Genomic DNA, 19,167 nt, shown 5'->3' with positions numbered 1-19,167 from the left:
TGTGCGAGAATATTGCAATAAATACAAAGTGGGATTTGCAGGTGACTTAGTGTTACTATCTAATAACATGTAAAAAGCCAGTAGTCAATAACAGTTGTACAGAATGCAGAGCAAAAATTAGGACTTCAGGTATCATTCGAAAAAGCTAACATAATGGTAGCAGACCCATTAGTAATCAACCAAATGAGAGTAAATTAGAGGAAAGTAAGAGTAGCGAAACAATGTAAATGCCTAGGGGAAATTATAACATACGATTTTCACAAGAAACCTGCGTGGCAAAGAATACAATTATAAAATCTAAACAATTAGCATGATTTGTGTGCAATAACAAAAGTCTGTCAATGAAAAATATATTAGAACTTAACAAGACTGAGGTGACATACAGAAGTGGAACTCTTTTTGAAGTGCCAGCCGGAGTGGCCGTTCGGTTCTAGGCGCTACAGTCTGTAGCCGAGCGACCGCTACGGTCGCAGGTTCGAATCCTGCCTTAGACATAGATGTGTGTGATGTCCTTAGGTTAGTTAGGTTTAATTATTCCTAAGTTCTAGGCGACTGATGACCTCAGAAGTTAAGTTGCATAGTGCTCAGAACCATTTTTGAAGTCACTAAAAAAAAACAGAATCGACGAAATCCTAAAAGTGGAGAGAAGAATAGATAGAACGTGCATAAATAAGAAACTTCAAGAAGAGGGGGATTGGAGGATAATGTGAAATGAACTGGAGCCCAGTACAGATACTATTAAGACGAAAATGATTTTTTAGATTATGATGACAGCAGAAACCAGATTTCTAAGGAAAGTTGTACAGAAACTTTGGAACTTGGAGCAACAAGTAGGACGGATAAAGGAAATCAGGGAGAATATGAAAGAGCTAGAACTAATGCTGAATGATTTGGAAAACAAAATGGAAAATTTAAAGAAGGTTGAAAACATAAAAATAAGATTAACACCAAAAGTAGAGAAATGACATAAAGGGGCTCCGGAACACCCTATACTTGCAATGTTAAAATAACGCTTATAAATTACATCTTTCCTCACAAAGTATTTGAGGTAGGAAGTTGAACTTTTTACAGATTATTTATTGGAATATGGGCTACAACTTAACACAGGGATTTTACAAAATTTTAGTTCAGTTATTAAAGATGATTTTTTTCAATTGTAATGAAAATTCACAAAATTTTTTTGCAATTTTTTTATTTATATATTCAAAAATATACAGTTTTTTGGAAAAAGGCTGTGTTAAATTATGCAGAAGGTACTGTGTAACATTTACTGAAAGTTTGAAACAAATATGTTTGGAAGATCCTTAGAAAACATGTAATTAGTATGAGAAAATAAAAGTTTTGGGAATCGAGCGACAAAGATTGGATTAACTTTTTAGTGCATTCCAGGTCCATAGGATGGATTATCTTCATCCTCTGCAAACTCCTCCTCCAGCTTCCTCTTGTTCCTCCTCCTGTTTACTCTTGCTTGTATTTCTAGACTCTTTACAGCCCTGTCTGCAGCCCAAAGGCGTTCCTTGTCTAAAGCAAGCATCGCTCGTTGTTGTGTTCGTAGATTTTGCTACCATTTTCTTCAGTTGCAGTTACTGCAACACTGTTCCAAAAGGTGGTCATGTATGAACACTTATCACATTTCAGTTGTATTGCACTAGCAAGTCCTACGTGCTTTATTATGGAGAGTTCCGGACCAACTTCACTACAATGAATACATCTTACACAGTTTGAAAAAATTCCTTTGAGAACCGACATATCATATATTTCATTCACATCCGATTCGCCCATAAAACATTCATAGTTTTCACTCATTGAACCAAGCTTCTTCTGTGAAGTATTTTCTTTCCCACTTTGACTGCTATGGGCAGGTGTACTCGAGAGGTTAGGTTCACTCACTTGGTTATCGTCTTTATTGTTTACAGTAATAACACATACCTTTGGCTTTCCAACATTTCTCCTTTTCTTAAAAGCCTTCAGAGGATTTCTAATAACTTTACTTTTACTCATTATTATACTTCAACAAAACAGAGACTCAAGAAACAGAATAAATTACGAATGTTTTCGAGATAACGACAGAGTAAATAAACATGAAACAATCGACAATCACACCAGCGATATATATTGAACCATCACAGGTTAGCCACAACACATACTTTATCTCACATCACTAAAATGTACCTGATGAACACGGACGTTAATAATAACACCATTTGACAGCAGTTTAACAGCGCCACAGTGGGTCACGCCCATGTAGAACACATTTCAAAAAAAATTTAAAAATAGTTGTAGTCTTCGGAATTGAATAAATTATGTATCTATTAAAAGGTAACAGTCTGCAGATTCAGAAAACGCAAAAAAGTAAAAATTGAACTTTTCATGATTTTGAGCCTTTCCGGAGCCCCTTAAATAAAAAGGGTATTTACAGATGAGGAATGAGAAAAAAAATCAGAGCGAATGAAAAGGTATTGGCAGTTCGGAAATAAAAGTTATTGAAGAAGATGACCATAAAACGAGTAACTGAAGTGGTTCAGTGAGGACGTAAAGCGTGTACCTCCAGGTTCCAGGAGGGGGGCATTCTTCTCTACGCCTCCCCCCCCCCTCCTCCCCACCCCTGTAAACCATAGTGGATGCCTATGGCCATCGGTACGGCCGTTCCCGGCAGTGTAATATAGCGGTAAGCGCTGACGTCATGGTCGTCAGGGCCCTCGGCTTGCGGGTAGCGCACGGCCAGGGCCCTTCCACCTCGGTAGTTCGCCTTTAAGGGCCACCCAGGCGAGCGGTCTTTTCAAAGTGTTTATCGGCTCGCATCTCGTCTTGAAGGCCCTCTGCTGTTGACACCGCGCCGCTTTAGAAATGCGTCCGAGGGCTCTCCACACGTACGCTGGCGCCACCAAACAGATCTCCCGTCACAATGCGGGCCGCTAAGAATACCAGGACGCTCCATTTCTACACTACGTGTGAATCGTATCTGCACGACAGAAAGCGTGAGGTGGTATGGACGGCCGTCCTGTTTCATCTGACGATGGCTGGAGCACATTAAAATGTGTAGTGCCTCAAGGATCCGTTTCGGAGCCTCCACTGTTTATCTGCATCAGTGACGTCTCACTGTGCATAAGGGTCAGTCAAATGGAAACGAGACGGAAAAAAAATTGTCCAGCTGCGAGTAACACTCCTACTCTGGTGATACCAAATACAGGGTTATTACAAATGATTGAAGCGTTTTCACAGCTCTACAATAACTTTATTATTTGAGATATTTTCACAATACTTTGCACACACATACAAAAACTCAAAAAGTTTTTTTAGGCATTCACAAATGTTCGATATGTGCCCCTTTAGTGATTCGGCAGACATCAAGCCGATAATCGAGTTCCTCCCACACTCGGCGCAGCATGTCCCCATCAATGAGTTCGAAAGCATCGTTGATGCGAGCTCGCAGTTCTGGCACGTTTCTCGGTAGAGGAGGTTTAAACACTGAATCTGTCACATAACCCCACAGAAAGAAATCGCATGGGGTTAAGTCGGGAGAGCGTGGAGGCCATGACACGAATTGCTGATCGTGATCTCCACCACGACCGATCCATCGGTTTCCCAATCTCCTTTTTAAGAAATGCCAAACATCGTGATGGAAGCGCGGTGGAGCACCATCCTGTTGAAGGATGAAGTCGGGGCTTCGGTCTCCAGTTGTGGCATGAGCCAATTTTCCAGCATGTCCAGATACACGTGTCCTGTAACGTTTTTTTCGCAGAAGAAAAAGGGGCCGTAAACTTTAAACCGTGAGATTGCACAAAACACGTAAACATTTGGTGAATTGCGAATTTGCTGCACGAATGCTTCAGGATTCTCTACCGCCCAGATTCGCACATTGTGTCTGTTCACTTCACCATTAAGGAAAAAATGTTGCTTCATCACTGAAAACAAGGTTCGCACTGAACGCATCCTCTTCCATGAGCTGTTGCAACCGCGCCGAAAATTCAAAGCGTTTGACTTTTTCATCGGGTGTCAGGGCTTGTAGCAATTGTAAACGGTAAGGCTTCTGCTTTAGCCTTTTCCGTAAGATTTTCCAAATCGTCGGCTGTGGTACGTTTAGCTCCCTGCTTGCTTTATTCGTCGACTTCCGCGGGCTACGCGTGAAACTTGCCCGCACGCGTTCAACCGTTTCTTCGATCACTGCAGGCCGACCCGTTGATTTCCCCTTACAGAGGCATCCAGAAGCTTTAAACTGCGCATACCATCGCCGAATGGAGTTAGCAGTTGGTGGATCTTTGTTGAACTTCGTCCTGAAGTGTCGTTGCACTGTTATGACTGACTGATGTGAGTGCATTTCAAGCACGACATTCGCTTTCTCGGCTCCTGTCGCCATTTTGTCTCACTGCGCTCTCGAGCGCTCTGGCGGCAGAAACCTGAAGTGCGACTTCAGCCGAACAAAACTTTATGAGTTTTTCTACGTATCTGTAGTGTGTCGTGACCATATGTCAATGAATGGAGCTACAGTGAATTTATGAAATCGCTTCAATCATTTGTAATAGCCCTGTAAATTTAGATAGGCGCATACAGGGTGTTTTCGTTCAAGTAACTACACTACGTGATCAAAAGTACCCGGACACCCCCAAAAACATACATTTTTCATATTAGGTGCATTGTGCCGCCACCTACTGCCAGGTACTCCGTATCAACGACCTCAGTAGCCGTTAGAAATCGTGAGAGAGCCACGGAACTCACCGAATTTGAACCTGGTCACGTGATTGGGTGTCACATGTGTCATACGTCTGTACGCGAGATTTCAAAACTCCTAAACAAACCTAGGCCCAATGTTTCCTATGTGATAGTGAAGTGAAAACGTGAAGGGACAAGTACAGCACTAAAGCCTACAGGCCGACCACGTCTATTCACTGAAAGAGGCTGCCAACAGTTGAAGAGGGTCGCAATGTGTAATACGCAGACATCTATCCAGACCATCACAAAGGAATTCCAAACTGCATCAGGATCCACTGCAAGTACTATGACAGTTAGCCGGGAGGTGAGAGAACTTGGATTTCGTGGTCGAGCGGCTGCTCATAAGCCACACATAACGGCGCTAAATGCTAAACGACGCCTCACTAGGTGTAAGGAGCGTAAACATTGGATGACTGACCACTGGAAAAGCGTTGTGTGGAGTGACGAATCACGGTACACAGTGTGGCGATCCGATGGCAGGGTGTGGGTATGGCGAATGCCCGGTGAACGTCATCTGCCAGCGTGTCTAATGCCAACAGTAAAATTCGGCGGCGGTAGTGTTACGGTGTGGTCGTGTTTTTCGTGGAGGGGGCTTGCACTCCTTTTGCGTTGCACTATCACAGGCCTACATTCATGTTGAAAGGTGGCTACACTGAGCCACAGCGCCAGAGATCGCGCCAGAGAGTTTTATTCCGCCGCCTCCACTGGCAGTTCTTGTCGAGAAGTCGTGGTGGAGAGTGCTTGCTGAGATGTCGTAGTGTAAAGTGCTTATCGAGAAGTCGTAGTGGGGAGTGCTTATCGAGCTGTGGTGGTAGAGAGTCGGTGTTGAGATGTTGTAGTAGGGAGTGCTTGTTCCATGTTTTGTGCAGTTGTTTGATGGGCTAGACAGCAGATGTTGTTTGAATGGAGATATTGTAATGATTAGAGTGCTTTTCGACAATATATATGAAGGTAAAAAAAAATTCCTTTTTTTTTCATTATTTCAATGTCTTAAATAATGCGTCATCACAGGTTCAGTCAACAAAGCATCTGGCTCGTGTTGTTGTATTAGAGTGTAATTCTGGTTTCCTTACGCAATTATAGTATTTCTATTTTTTTAATTACTTCAGTATAAATGGTATTTAAAATTTCTTGTCTTATTGAAGAAGAACCGTGCCAGATGTGTACGTTGAATCACACTTCCACACACAGAACAGTTACGCTTGTGCTTTGGCTTCGTACGTTTTATAGTTGCTAGGGACTTAATTAATTAATTGTGTTAACGGAAATTTTCTTTCATTCTTTGTTGTTATTCTATGCAGTCAGATTGCATACAAATACTAGTCAGGGCCAACCGTTTACGAGACTGCGTAACCGAACATACAGCTACTAAAAAATTAAAATTATTTGCATTTTTTTTAATTAAGCCCCCATGCACGTGGCGACCGCTGCTTCGGATCGTCCCTTGGAATTCTTCTGATTGTAAAAATAGTAGACAGTAGTATTGTTGTAGTAATTCGTAGTTTAGTAATTGTAGTCTATATTGCATGTGTATCTTTGGTAATTGTCATTCTTCCAATGGTATTTTTGCAAAATTTAATTTTTGATGTCTTGTATACGCGTGTGACAATTTTGTGCAATTATGAAGATTTCAATTGTTCGTTAATCGTGTTTGAGGGAAGCATTTCGTGTGAATGTTATTGTTGGTGATAAAGCGTCATTGTAAGAAATTTTTTTATAGTGACGAGTTTTGTATGTTTTGTAAATGATGACGCGATCGATGAAAAAGGCGAAAATGATGAATAGTGAGAATGACGAAATTGTTGACATGGCGAATTCGCCAACACAGGAGAACAGTATGATGAATAATGAAGTAGAAAATAATTTAATAAGCAGGGAAAATAGTCCGGAACCATTTCAAAACCTTTCACAATCAAAAAATTTTCAGAATACGAGATTAACGACAGAAGATTCTGCAATAGTATCGAACACAGATAGCTTTACAGCTATGACGAAGAAACTGGTTTTGCGGGAAATGTTAGGGGCGAAAAGAATTTCGAACCAGTTACTATGGAGCGGTTGATGAGTGCTATATTAAATGTGGGATCACAATTACGATCTGAAATTAAAACTGATATGGAAACAATGGAAACACGGTTGGACTCACAAATAGGAACAATTATCACTGAGATGGGAACAATGGAAACACGGTTAGACTCACGAATAGGGACATGTTTCAAAAATATGAAAGATGAATTAAAGAAAGAAATCAGAGAAGAGGTACAACCGATTTTGAAGGCTCACAATAATAGTTTAATTTCAACAGAAATCAGACAAGAGGAACAGGATAGAGAACAGGAGGAAAGAGATCGCGTGATAGTACAAAATTTTTCAGAGTTAAATTTACAACGTGCACACGATAAGGAAGAAATACTTGAAAGAATCGAGGAATCCGTACCAAATGACAGAATAAATAACCTAACACAACAATATGAACAGTTAACTACTAAATGTGACAATACCGAAACCCGAGTCGCGACACTTACGGAAGACGTAAATAAACAGAAAGAAAAAATAGGTGACTCATCGGAAAGAGTTGAGGAGATTTCAGATAAATTGACAAGTCTTAGTTTAAATGGGGACAGAGATTCAGATGATACAGCACCATTGCCATTTGCAGAAACCGAAGAGTACCAGAACATAAATAAACATGTTGAAAATCAGGGAAAATTTAATGAACGCGTTAAAAGGGAATTTGAGGCATTACAAAAGCAAGTCAAACAAATTGAAGGCGAAATCGTAGGAAAAGGCAGCAAAAGAAATTTAGAATCACAAATAGCAGAGGGCTTTGAAGAAAATAATTTGTTTCATTTACGGGATGCAACAAGAGAGCGCCAGGCGCGTGAACTTGACAATAATCGACATTCGGACTGGGTCAGACGCGGTAGGTCATTGTCGCCACGAGGAGAAAACTTTGACTATAAACACTTCTTAACTGTTCGGAAATTTAAGATCTTTCGCAATTCTAAGAACGACATACATCCATGTTCATGGTCAGGTCAATTTGCGTACGCACTTCCGCCAAAGTTTCCACTAAGTCACAAACTGGAAATTATGTGCGGCTATTAATGTCCTCAGGGGATTCACTACACTAAGTGAATATGTGCCGTAACGTGCATGGGGGCTTAATTATTCAATATGCAAATAATTTTAATTTTTTTAGTAGCTGTCTGTCCGATTACGAAGTCTCGTAAACGGTTGGCCCTGACTAGTATTTGTACGCAATCTGACTGCATAGAATAACAACAAAGAATGAAAGAAAATTTTCGTTAACGCAATTAATTAATTAAGTCCCCAGAACTATAAAACGTACGAAACCAAAGCACAAGTGTAACTGTTCTGTGTGTGGAAGTGTGATTCAACGTACACATCTGGCACGGTTCTTCTTCAATAAGACAAGAAATTTTAAATACCATTTATACTGAAGTAATTAAAAAAAATAGAAATACTATAATTGCGTAAGGAAACCAGAATTACACTCTAATACAACAACACGAGCCAGATGCTTTGTTGACTGAACCTGTGATGACGCATTATTTAAGACATTGAAATAATGAAAAAAAAAGGAATTTTTTTACCTTCATATATATTGTCGAAAAGCACTCTAATCATTACAATATCTCCATTCGAACAACATCTGCTGTCTAGCCCATCAAACAACTGCACAAAACATGGAACAAGCACTCCCTACTACAACATCTCAACACCGACTCTCTACCACCACATCTCGATAAGCACTCCCCACTACGACTTCTCGATAAGCACTTTACACTACGACATCTCAGCAAGCACTCTCCACCACGACTTCTCGACAAGAACTGCCAGTGGAGGCGGCGGAATAAAACTCTCTGGCGCGATCTCTGGCGCTGTGGCTCAGTGTAGCCACCTTTCAATGTTTTAAGCACCTTCTTGCTTCCCACTGTTGAAGAGCAAATCGGGGATGGCGGCTGCATCTTTCAACACGATCGAGCATCTGTTCATAATGCACAGCCCGTGACGGAGTGGTTACACATCCCTGTAATGGACTGGCCTGCGCAGAGTCCTGACCTGAACCCTATAGAACACGTTTGGGGTGTTTTGGAACGCTGTCTTCGCACCAGGCCTCACCTACCGACATCGATACCTCTCCTCAGTGCAGCGCTCCGTGAAAAGTGGGCTGCCTTTCCCCAAGAAACCTTCCAGCACCTGACTGAACGTATGACTGCCAGAGTGGAAGCTGTCATCAAGGCTAAGGGTGGCCAACACGATATCGAATTCCAGCAATGGAGGGCGCCACGAACTTGTAAGTCATTTTCAAACAGATGTCCAGATTCGATCACATAGTGTAGAGGATGCTCCACTGAACAATTTGATGTAGGTAACCTGGAGTCGCCGGCCGCGGTGGCCGTGCGGTTCTGGCGCTGCAGTCCGGAACCGCGGGACTGCTGCGGTCGCAGGTTCGAATCTTGCCTCGGGCATGTGTGTGTGTGATGTCCTTAGGTTAGTTAGGTTTAAGTAGTTCTAAGTTCTAGGGGACTTATGACCTAAGATGTTGAGTCCCATAGTACTCAGAGCCATTTAAACCATTTTTTAACCTGGAGTCGGAGAAACCAGCTTAAGGATATAATAGAAATAAAATCACATTACTGTGTACTTTTTTATTTATATTAGTTACAGTTAACTGCAAATACCATCACTGACACGATGATCGTACCATTGGTACTGTATCTTACAAAATGTGCTGAAAGTGACGGCCATCAACCTCAATGCAAGCACGACATCGCCGAAAGGGATTCTGACTCTTTCAGAATACTGATGCACGGTGTCGGGTCCATACCAGATAGGATTGACGGAGTACATCGAAAAAGTTCAAAAAGGGCAACACGTTAGTGAAGAGTGTCACTGAAACGATACAGGATTTGGGCTGGACATTATTAAAAGAAAGTCGTTTTTCGTTGCGCCGGAATCTTTTCACGAAATTCCAATCACCAAGTTTCTCCTCAGATTGCGAAAATATTTTGTTGGCACCGACGTACATAGGGAGATGCGATCACCACGATAAAATAAAGGAAATCAGAGCTCCTACGGAAAGATATAGATGTTCATTCTTTCCGCGCACTGTACGAGATTGGAATAATAGAGAATTGTTGAGTTGGTTCGATGAACCCTCTGCTAGGCACTTAAATGCGATTTGCGGAGTATCCCTGTAGATGTAGATGAATGTACACATATGTGTTGTTGTTGTTGTTGTGGTCTTCAGTCCAGAGACTTGTTAGATGCAGCTCTCCATGCTACTCTATCCTGTGCAAGCTTCTTCATCTCCCAGTACCTACAGCAACCTACATCCTTCTGAATCTGCTTAGTGTATTCATGTCTTGGTCCCCCTCTACGATATTTACCCTCCACGCTGACCTCCAATACTAAATTGGTGATCCCTCGATATCTCAGAACATGTCCTACCAACCGATCCCTTCTTCTAGTCAAGTTGTGCCACAAGCTCCTCTTCTCCCCAATTCTATTCAATATCTCCTTATTAGTTATGTGATCTACCCATCTAATCTTCAGCATTCTTCTGTAGCACCACATTTCGAAAGCTTCTATTCTTTTCTTGTCTAAACTATTTATTGTCCACGTTTCACTTCCATACATGGCTACACTCCATACAAATACTTTCAGAAACGACTTCGTGACACTTAAATCTATACTCGATGTTAACAAATTTCTCTTCTTCAGAAACGCTTTCCTTACCATTGCCAGTCTACATTTTATATCCTCTCTACTTCGACCATCATCAGTTATTTTGCTCTCCAAATACCAAAACTCCTTTACTACTTGAAGTGTCTCATTTCCTAATCTAATTCCCTCAGCATCACCCGACTTAATTCGACTACATTCCATTATCCTCGTTTTGCTTTTGTTGATGTTCATGTTATACCCTCCTTTCAAGACGCTGTCCATTCCGTTCAACTGCTCTTCCAAGTCCTTTGCTGTCTCTGACAGAATTACAATGTCATCGGCGAACCTCAAAGTTTTTATTTCCTCTCCATGGATTTTAATACCTACTCCGAACTTTTCTTTTGTTTCCTTTATTTCTTGCTCAATATACAGATTGAATAACATCGGGGAAAGGCTGCAACCCTGTCTCACTCCCTTCCCAACCACTGCTTCCCTTTCATACCCCTCGACTCTTATAACTGCCATCTGCTTTCTGTACAAATTCTAAATAGCCTTTCGCTCCCTGTATTTTACCCCTGCCACCTTCAGAATTTGAAAGAGAGTATTCCAGCCAATATTTTCAAAAGCTTTCTCTAAGTCTACAAACGCTAGAAACGTAAGTTTGCCTTTCCTTAGTCTTCCTTCTAAGATACGTCGTAGGGTCAGTATTGCTTCACGTGTTCCAACGTTTCTACATAATCCAAACTGATCTTCCCCGAGGTCGGCTTCTACCAGTTTTTCCATTCGTCTGTAAGGAATTCGCGTTAGTATTTTGCAGCTGTGGCTTATTAAACTGATAGTTCGGTAATTTTCACATCTGTCAACACCTGCTTTCTTTGGGATTGGAATTATTATATTCTTCTTGAAGTCTGAGGGTCTTGCTCACCAGATGGTAGAGTTTTGTCAGGACTGGCTCTCCCAAGGCTGTCAGTAGTTCTAATGGAATGTTGTCTACTCCGGGGGCCTTGTTTCGACTCAGGTCTTTCAGTGCTCTGTCAAACTCTTCACGCAGTATCATATCTCCCATTTCATCTTCATCTACATGCTCTTCCATTTCCATAGTATTGTCCTCAAGTACATCGCCCTTGTATGGACCCTGTATATACTCCTTCCACCTTTCTGCTTTCCCTTCTTTGCTTAGAACTGGGTTTCCTTCAAAGCTCTTGATATTCATGCAAGTGGTTCTCCTTTCTCCAAAGTTCTCTTTAATTTTCCTGTAGGCAGTATCTATCTTACCCCTAGTGAGATAAGCCTCTACATCCTTACATTTGTCCTCTAGCCATCCCTGCTTAGCCATTTTGCACTTCCTGTCGATCTCATTTTTGAGACGTTTGTATTCCTTTTTGCCTGCTTCATTTACTGCATTTTTATATTTTCTCCTTTCATCAGTTAAATTCAATATTTCTTCTGCTACCCAAGGGTTTCTACTAGCCTTCGTCCTTTTACCTATTTGATCCCCTGCTGCCTTCTCTGTTCCATCCCTCAAAGTTACCCATTCTTCTTCTACTGTATTTCTTTCCCCCATTCCTGTCAATTGTTCCCTTACGCTCTCCCTGAAACTCTGTACAACCTGTGGTTCTTTCAGCTTATCCAGGTCGCATCTCCTTAAATTCCCACCTTTTTGCAGTTTCTTCAGTTTTAATCTACAGTTCATAACCAATAGATTGTGGTCAGAGTCCACATTGTACATTCAATTATTCAAACATTATATGAGATAAAATAATAAACAGAATTGTTAAGGTGGTTCGATGAACGCTCTGGGAAGGACTTAACTGCTATTTTCAGAGTATCCATGTAAATGAAGGCTCACCCAGATAAATATCCCTGATGTGTTTCGAATCACATGACAGGCAGCTACAATTCTGGCGACTAATTCCATCTCCGTACAAACTGGGGTCTCATACTCAAGTGGCTTTAGATATCTCCATATGAAATAATCGTGGGGACTCAAGTGAGGTGACTCACAGACCATGGATAGGGCCTCCCCTTCTAACCCAGCGACCAGGAAATACAGCACTGAGATGGTTGCGGATATCGATACTGAAGTGAGGCAGTGCTCCATCATGCTGTATACACATCCTCTCCCCAGCAGCCAAGGGTACTGTAGAAAAGCAGCATACTCACGCCTTATAAAATTCACATCAGTCTTTCCATTGTGTACCAGCCTAGTCCGCTGTAGCTAGCTCTGACGTCATAAATATTGCGCAATACTTTAAATGAAGTAAATAACCTGAAACGTTTCTAGCATGTCACGAGTAATACAAATTCAATATGTGTTGGATATCAGTTCAATAACTTTAACCATTTTCGAAATTTGGATGTTTTTCTGTAAAAATCATTGGCGCAACAGAAAAGAGCTAGAAACTTAAAAAATTAGATTCCTTTTGCATAATAATTTAGTAGAAACAGTATTCTGGATCTCACATATTAAACTTTTTGTTGAAATTCATGATTTTCGGTTTTTTGTCTTAGAAATAAAGGAAGCAAGATAGATTAAGTAGGCGAATAAATAAAGCTAGGATGCTTAAATTTAAGTAGAAGGGAGATCCGCTATAATAATAAAAATGTGAGAAGTTTCAACAAAATAACTATAAAACTATAGCTATAGCGTATCTCCAAAGAGCAAGTTCAGAGCTCGTCTACTGCGTGTTGTGTAATTAAATTAATTCTCTCGCCCAAAATATTTGACTTAGCCACGTCAGACTTTTATTATAATTACTTACTTGTGTGCTGATTGCACAATTAAATTGAAAGATTCATCAGCCATCAGCAAAGGAAGCAATGATTTATTCAGTAACTTAAAGTGGTGCATTACTAGCCCAGCGGCTAGTCGGGAGAGCAGATTTGATCAGGCGTTCCCTTAGCCGTCCGCACCGCGGCTTTATATGTAAGAACGCTGTGCAAGAAGAGGAAGGCCCCAGTTCTCTCCAGACGCTGATTAGCGCACCACCTGTGCCGAGAGTCGCGTCGCGTCCGTATCGTTGATATAAACAGCCTCGGTTGCAGTAATAAGTTACTCGGGATACGCATACCATGAAATCGTTTTCGAGTGAAGTGTTAATTCTGGGATGACTTTAATGATCTATCTTCAGTTTGCGTATGTCGTACTTTCATGTGCCGCCTCAGGACAGACATTCTACCATTATTTAGCATGGCGTTTGATGAACATTATCATCAAATTATGGCGAGCATTCACTTAAACATTTAATTTGAACAGTTATAGTTGCATCAGCGCATTAGACTCTGAACTGCTCTGGTAGTTGGATTATGTGGTTTCTTTTTGGTCTGTGACTTTCAGAATATAGTTAACATTTTAGAGAGAATGGTTTTTGATTATGAATCCCAGACAATCTCCTAATTCCTCAGAGCTATAAACTGTAGCTATAAATGTATTTCTCAGATGAAGTGGCCACTAGGAATTCTAATTACAGGCTTCACGTTCTGCTAATCACTTTCTGGTTGCGAATATTGTAGTTAGAGAGCCAGTGTTGAGAACGGCAAACAGCATAAATACAAAACATTTATTCTATTATTCCACCCGCCGCCCCACAGTACAGTCACCAGTAACTCAGGTAGAACACTCTGCATGAACCTCGAGTACAGGTTGCCATTCAGACGGCCAGGTAGAGACTCTCGCCTACAATGCCGGCCCAGATATGCACCTCAAAACGTACTTGATGGTGTGACTGTTATAGAGCGTCAGGGCTTTTCACAGCCCCCACCTTCCACCCCCTCCCACACGGCTACTCCCTGGTGTTCGAAATAGCATCACGACCAAAGGAGGCCTCGTTAGTAAACATCAGGTATTCTTGTCGATCGATCCATTCTTGGAGCAACAACGGACACAGTCCGACCCTTGGTGCAAAGTCAGTCGCAAGCATTGCACGGACTGGTTGTGCGTGATATGGGTGTACTTGTTGTTCGTGGAGTACCCGCCACACGCTAGTATGTGCGGCACCAATTTCACGTGCAAAACCACGAGTATTTGTATTGGGGTTCGCTACAACACGTTCCAGCATCTCCTGTTCAAAATCGCGTGTCGAATGGTTCTCACGTTGCCAGGTCCCTCGTTTCTTCTTCCCAGTGAACCAGTCTCCGGCATTCGTACAGCCTTTCAGCGGCCAGAGCATTGCAACGTACTTCCCCCATACACAAGGTGCATGTCAGTGAGTTCTGCGGAACTGCTCCCTCGTCTTCTACTGTACGTCTCTGAACAGCACTGAGTAATGAATGGGCTGTCATTGATTGCCGGCCGAAGTGGCCGAGCGGTTCTAGGCGCTGCAGTCTGGAACCGCGCGACCGCAACGGTCGCAGGTTCGAATCCTGCCTCGGGCATGGATGTGTGTGATATCCTTAGATTAGTTAGGTTTAAGTAGTTCTAAGATCTAGGGGACTGATGACATCAGAGGTTAAGTCCCACAGTGCTCAGAGCCATTTGTCGTAGATTCATAAGACGTTCTGTCATGGGACACTCTAAATACGATACAAGAGAGCGATTTTATGGAGAAGTAAAGTGAAGAAAACTTGCGGCAGGACTTGCTAGTAATCAGGCTCGTTCTCCTTGTTTCCTTGCAAGAAACAAAGAATGTACGTGTAAATAGACAGCACAATACGTGTAAACTTGTAAGCATGTTAGTTGTGAATCAGCTGGAAAACAGTTATGCTGGACAAAGAGATAGTCAAGTTCCATATCTCCTTAAACTGCCAGTGGAGCTTTGTCCTGTTACATTCTTGCACCCTGCGGGTAGACTGTTAATCGATTCCAGGGATCAAGGACCTCGATGATTTTTGCCTGTTACCGACATTAATATTGGCAAGATGTCGGTCGCTATAATTTCGATAATGTTTTAAATTTAAGTTTGAACTCCGAGGACAAATGGCAAAAGAAATATTTTTTCCAGAATGAGATTTTAACTCTGCAGCGGAGTGTGCGCTGATATGAAACTTCCTGGCAGATTAAAACTGTTTGCCGGACCGAGACTCGAACTCGGGATCTTTGCCTTTCGCGCGCAAGTGCTCTACCAACTTTTTTTTTTTTTTTTAAATCTCGTTTTGTTCTACACTCCTGGAAATGGAAAAAAGAACACATTGACACCGGTGTGTCAGACCCACCATACTTGCTCCGGACACTGCGAGAGGGCTGTACAAGCAATGATCACACGCACGGCACAGCGGACACACCAGGAACCGCGGTGTTGGCCGTCGAATGGCGCTAGCTGCGCAGCATTTGTGCACCGCCGCCGTCAGTGTCAGCCAGTTTGCCGTGGCATACGGAGCTCCATCGCAGTCTTTAACACTGGTAGCATGCCGCGACAGCGTGGACGTGAACCGTATGTGCAGTTGACGGACTTTGAGCGAGGGCGTATAGTGGGCATGCGGGAGGCCGGGTGGACGTACCGCCGAATTGCTCAACACGTGGGGCGTGAGGTGTCCACAGTACATCGATGTTGTCGCCAGTGGTCGGCGGAAGGTGCACGTGCCCGTCGACCTGGGACCGGACCGCAGCGACGCACGGATGCACGCCGAGACCGTAGGATCCTACGCAGTGCCGTAGGGGACCGCACCGCCACTTCCCAGCAAATTAGGGACACTGTTGCTCCTGGGGTATCGGCGAGGACCATTCGCAACCGTCTCCATGAAGCTGGGCTACGGTCCCGCACACCGTTAGGCCGTCTTCCGCTCACGCCCCAACATCGTGCAGCCCGCCTCCAGTGGTGTCGCGACAGGCGTGAATGGAGGGACGAATGGAGACGTGTCGTCTTCAGCGATGAGAGTCGCTTCTGCCTTGGTGCCAATGATGGTCGTATGCGTGTTTGGCGCCGTGCAGGTGAGCGCCACAATCAGGACTGCATACGACCGAGGCACACAGGGCCAACACCCGGCATCATGGTGTGGGGAGCGATCTCCTACACTGGCCGTACACCACTGGTGATCGTCGAGGAGACACTGAATAGTGCACGGTACATCCAAACCGCCATCGAACTCATCGTTCTACCATTCCTAGACCGGCAAGGGAACTTGCTGTTCCAACAGGACAATGCACGTCCGCATGTATCCCGTGCCACCCAACGTGCTGTAGAAGGTGTAAGTCAACTACCCTGGCCAGCAAGATCTCCGGATCTGTCCCCCATTGAGCATGTTTGGGACTGGATGAAGCGTCGTCCCACGCGGTCTGCACGTCCAGCACGAACGCTGGTCCAACTGAGGCGCCAGGTGGAAATGGCATGGCAAGCCGTTCCACAGGACTACATCCAGCATCTCTACGATCGTCTCCATGGGAGAATAGCAGCCTGCATTGCTGCGAAAGGTGGATATACACTGTACTAGTGCCGACATTGTGCATGCTCTGTTGCCTGTTGTTATGTGCCTGTGGTTCTGTCAGTGTGATCATGTGATGTATCTGACCCCAGGAATGTGTCAATAAAGTTTCCCCTTCCTGGGACAATGAATTCACGGTGTTATTATTTCAATTTCCAGGAGTGTATATATTGTGAAAAGCAATGGTCCCATAACACTCCCCCGTGGCACGCCAGACGTTACTTTAACGTCTGTAGACGTCTATCCAATTATAACAACATTCTGTGTTCTGTTTGCTAAAAATTCTTCAATCCAGCCACACAGCAGCGTGTTCCAACTTTGGCAACACTAGTTGCATGAGTTTCATGGTTACGTAGAGTGTAGACAAAGTGAAATATGAAGTGGGGAACGGAGAATAATGTTCGCTTTTTGGATACCTATGATTTGCATAGGTGTTTGTAGGATTTTTGTGATGCTGATTACAAAAATAAGCAAGATACTGAAACTTCCTGGCAGCTTAAAACTGTGTGCTGGACCGAGACTCGTACTCGGGACCTTTGCCTCTCGCGGGCAAATGCTTTGCAGGAGAGCTTATGTAAAGTTTGGAAGATAGGAGACGAGGAACTGGCGGAATTAAAGCTGTGAGGACGGGGCGTGAGTCGTGCTTGGGTAGATCAGTTGGTAGGGCATTTGCCCGCGAACGGCAAAGGTCCCGAGTTCGAGTCTCGGTCCGGCACACAGTTTTAATCTGCCAGGAAGTTTCATATGAGCGCACACTCCGCTGCAGAGTGTAAATCTCATTCAAGCTGTTGAGACCGTCATGTGCGATAACAGCATAGACGGTTTGACAGTATCTGAGCTGCAGGGCAAAGTTTATTGAGTTAGGGGCACATATACAAGTGAATTAAGAAAAATACAAGCAAGTGTAATTCTAGTGTACAAGACTAAAATCCCATCTTTCGAGCTGGCCAAGCATACAGGAATATTGTTGACAGGAGGGAAGGCTACGCAAATCAAGAAGCTGCATTCTCTATAAACGTCGCTGCAGTGCTCCCCATATGTTAGAATTTTGAAATATTGCCACTGTACAGATCTGTCTTCAAAAGAGTAGTCTGCAAACCATTCTCTTCTTAATGCGGCATGATTTGAGTAATTATTGTTGCTAATGTTAATAATTATTACTGTTAATGTTAATAACAGTTGGTGTTAATGAAACAGCGTCATCACCAACTGAAACCGCATCCTATAGCATGCCGAGTGTTCTCGATTGTAATGCACTCAATGTGATACGTAATTGCAGTTCTGGCGACAGTGCTTCATGCATTACAGTACCTTCATTCCTTATCGCATAATTAACTCTGGTTAGAAGAAATGTGAACAGTTCTGGGATCAGCAACGGAGCTGACGTCTTTTCTTCATCCAGTCACGAATCGAAACACATTTCTTATTACTATTTCTTTTCTTATGCAGCGATTCCACGCAACAATCTTTAACTCCATCACAACTCGTGCGTCTTGCAGCTGCCAAAACTTTAATTTCAGACACGACTCAGGAACCCACAAAACGACGAACTGAAGTGCTTACTGGTTTCGCCGTGTCTACAGTCATATATGAAACCACTTGCGTGCAACTCATTCCACGGAACGAGTGGCGCATCCGAATGTCGTCGTGTGAACTAGGGTTAACTGTTAGGTTGCTAGCGCACAGAATGACCGCTCGGAGTAGGGCAGGCATTATTGTCCCCTGCTGACGGCTTTAGCACTTGCTGGCAAATACGCTTCCCTCCACAGTGAACTGTCAGAAGTCGCAACTAACTTTAAACGCAGTATATATCTACATCTACATTTATACTCCGCAAGCCACCCAATGGTGTGTGGCGGAGGGCTCTTTACGTGCCACTGTCATTACCTCCCTTTTCTGTTCCAGTCGCGTACGGTTCGCGGGAAGAACGACTGCCGGAAAGCCTCCGTGCGCGCTCGAATCTCTCTATTTTTACATTCGTGGTCTCCTCGGGAGGTATAAGCAGGGGGAAGCAATATATTAGATACCTCATCCAGAAACGCACCCTCTCGAAACCTGGACAGCAAGCTACACCGCGATGCAGAGCGCCTCTCTTGCAGAGTCTGCCACTCGAGTTTGCTGAACATCTCCGTAACGCTATCACGCTTACCAAATAATCCTGTGAGGAAACGCGCCGCCCTTCTTTGGATCTTCTCTATCTCCTCTGTCAACTTCGCGCCACCATCTAAGCACCCCAATGACGTAACGAAGAAATGTGTGTTTATAAAAAAAAAAAGGAGAAAATGTAATTAACTTTGTGTTGCAGAAATGTAAAGTAATGTGAAAGAGTCTGTAACATTAAATGAAATATAATAAAGTAATTAAAACCTTAAAGTTGACAAAGGACGTAGTGCCCAATACCCTTCA

The sequence above is a fragment of the Schistocerca nitens genome, chromosome 11 (genome assembly GCF_023898315.1).
Source record: "Schistocerca nitens isolate TAMUIC-IGC-003100 chromosome 11, iqSchNite1.1, whole genome shotgun sequence".
NCBI lineage: Eukaryota > Metazoa > Arthropoda > Insecta > Orthoptera > Acrididae > Schistocerca > Schistocerca nitens.
Note: the sequence above shows the minus strand (reverse complement) of the source record.